Genomic DNA, 2871 nt, shown 5'->3' on the forward strand with positions numbered 1-2871 from the left:
CCCCCCGGCCGCCTGGCTTCCCCGGCACGACCCCGCGCTCCCAGCCCCACCAAGCCGCTGGCCGGCCGGCAGCTCGGACCTCGGGTGGGGACCGCGGAGTCCCGGGCGCGGTGACCGCACCTGCGGACCCGAAGGGTGCTGTGGCCGAAGCTCATTACCGCAGGACGGCTCGGCGGGGAGCCGGGGGGTGTGGGTCGCGGGGGTCTGCCGAAACGCCCCGCTCTCGTGCCTGCCAAAAGCGTTCACATAGTCCGGTTCCAAGCTCTACAACTCCGAGATCCGCGACTCATTCTAAGTTTCCCCTTTTGCGTCCTGCGATCTTTATGCCCCGGTCTGTGGTCTGTCGTAGTCCCCAGGGTGACTTCGTGGAGGAAGACCGTCAGAATGTGTGACCCAAGAGGAAAAATGAGTGACGGGTTGTTTTAATGCCTTCAGTACAGTAATAACCCCAAAATTTGATTTTTTAATGAGGTCCCAGTTCGTTCTCCTGATACGTTTGTGCTTCAGGAAAATGAGGATTGGCCGGCTGCGTTTGAACAAGGGTTCAGTGCAGCGCTTCCCTCGCGTCTTCTCGCCCACGTGTCGCACCTGTGAAAGGTGCTGGGTCTCACATTTTGCGGGGGAGGAGATGCGGCTCAGGGAATGATAGCTACCATTATGATCCCATACATTCCTAAATGAAGAAACCCAGACTCAAAGATGTTAAATAAAAGAGCAGGATTCAGACTCCAGTCTTTTTTACTACAAAGCTGTGCAGCAAGGAATGTGATTGGTTGAAAGGTCATATTTTCACCATACAGAGCACTGTTAGCCCCACCTCCAAATGAGAAAGGCCTTGGGAGTTTTATAGTGACCAGTTAAGTCCCCTCATTCTGCAGTTTCATAGAGTATCCCGGGTCACTTAGTGATCCAGTCCTGAAGTTGCATGGAGGTGGAAGTGTAGTGAACATCCATCTCCGCTCTGGATTACATTCTACCAATAAGCTGAGCCAGTGCCAGTAATGCAAGGTAGCAAAATGCTGCTAATAATAATAATATAATAATGATTACTATTTTTTGAGCCATTTATCTTGCCACTCACTAGGCTATGTATTTTTTACATCTTGTTTAGTCTTCATAATAATGAGGCCGTTAGTGATATCCTGTTTTACACCACAGGCAGCTGAGGTTAATTAATTCAGATAAAATTACACAACTAGTAAGTGGCAGAGCTTGGGTTTTAACCCAGGTCTCTGACTTCAAACCCTATGCTTAACTAGCTCTTTTCAAAAGGCAAGGAAGCAAGGCATTTCAAATGTCCATCAGAGTTTATAATGTCTTAAAGGGATATGTTCTGTTATCTAGAAAATTCTTGTGGTTTGTGACATGCAGGCCATATGAACGAAACTCTGCTTTGTGGTCTCTAATAGTAACTGCTTTATTAACTGTTTGAGGCTGCTCTGCTTTGTGTGTTTCGCTGTAATCGGCACACTGTGCTTTCACTACAGACATTTCAAAACTTAACACCTGTTCCTTAAATCCCTGATCCTGCCACTCCCAGCTTGCTGCTAAAAGATGACTTGGAGGAAACGGAAGTCATAAACTGGGATGTTCCTCACCTTCATGCCTGCAGATTTACAAACTTGTCTGCAGCCACCCTTTCCTGCCTTCCTGTTACCTCAAAGGTGGTGTCCTTACTCTTGTCTTGTTCTGCATCCTGTATCCTTCTCCATTCTAACAGAGGCCTTGCTCAGTAGCAGCTTCTCTTTCCAGTATTTTCATCCATTGCCTCTCAGTGGTTTCTTCCTGTTTACCTTCAGCAGTGCTCACACCTCTTCCATTCTCTCTCCTTGTCCCCTCAAAGCTCTTCGTTGATAGCCAGACATCATGTAAGAGTTGACTTATCTCTCCATTACTCCTTTAAGTTCCTCAGTAACCTGCAGTCTGGTTTTTGTCCCCACTGTTCTCCTGAATCACTTCTTGTCCAGGTCACAAGTCATCCTGCAGACGTTTTTGTTAAGGGCCAAATAGTATATATGTTAGGCATTGAGGGCTACATCCTGTCTCTGTCAAGTATTCTTCCCTTTTTTTTTTTTTGTCTTTTTCCGTGTCCGGCAACGGATCGCAACCCTCAGTGTCGCCCCCGTGCCAGACCGGGACCGGCAACGGGATCGCAACCCTCGGCGCTGCAGTGAAACTTTTTTTTTTTTTGTCTTTTTTCCATGTCCGGCAATGGATCGCAACCCTCAGTGTCGTCCCCGCACTGGACCGGGACCGGCAACGGGATCGCAACCCTCGGCGCTGCCCCCGCGCCTCGTTCGCTCAGCCAGTGGGCAGGAACCGGTCTGTATGTGGGATCCGAACCCTCGGCGGGAGCGCTGCCACACTTCCCAAGTGGCGCACTAGCGCAGTGCGCCACCGGGCCGGCCCATTCTTCCCTTTTTTTTAGCCTTACAAAAAATGAAATGTGAAAACCGTTTTTCGTTTGGGCTGTACAAAAACAAGCTGTAGTTGGCCAACCCTTGCTATAAAAAATAAAATAATCTGGGCCGGCCCGTGGCTCACTCGGTAGAGTGCGGTGCTGATGACACCAAGGCCCCAGGTTCAGCCAACCCTTGCTATAAAAAATAAAATAATCTGGGCCGGCCCGTGGCTCACTCGGTAGAGTGCGGTGCTGATGACACCAAGGCCCCGGGTTCGGACCCCACATAGGGATGGCCGGTTCGCTCACTGGGTGAGCATGGTGCTGACAACACCAAGTCAAGGGTTAAGATCCCCTTACCGGTCATCTTTTATAAAAAAAAAAAGTAAAAAAAATAATCTGAGATCAAAGGCTGTGAGAGAACATTTTAAAAATAAAATCCCCAGTGTCACACACATCTTCCATGGCTT

At 49.1% G+C, this 2871-nt stretch overlaps 1 pseudogene; it reads right to left on the minus strand.

Annotated features, from left to right (window-relative positions):
• LOC103593877 overlaps positions 1 to 1604 on the minus strand; it is a 9559-nt pseudogene extending 7955 nt beyond the window's left edge.
• Positions 1605 to 2871: the final 1267 nt, after the last annotated feature.

Source organism: Galeopterus variegatus, unplaced genomic scaffold, assembly GCF_000696425.1.
Source record: "Galeopterus variegatus unplaced genomic scaffold, G_variegatus-3.0.2 Scaffold1434, whole genome shotgun sequence".
NCBI classification, from domain to species: domain Eukaryota; kingdom Metazoa; phylum Chordata; class Mammalia; order Dermoptera; family Cynocephalidae; genus Galeopterus; species Galeopterus variegatus.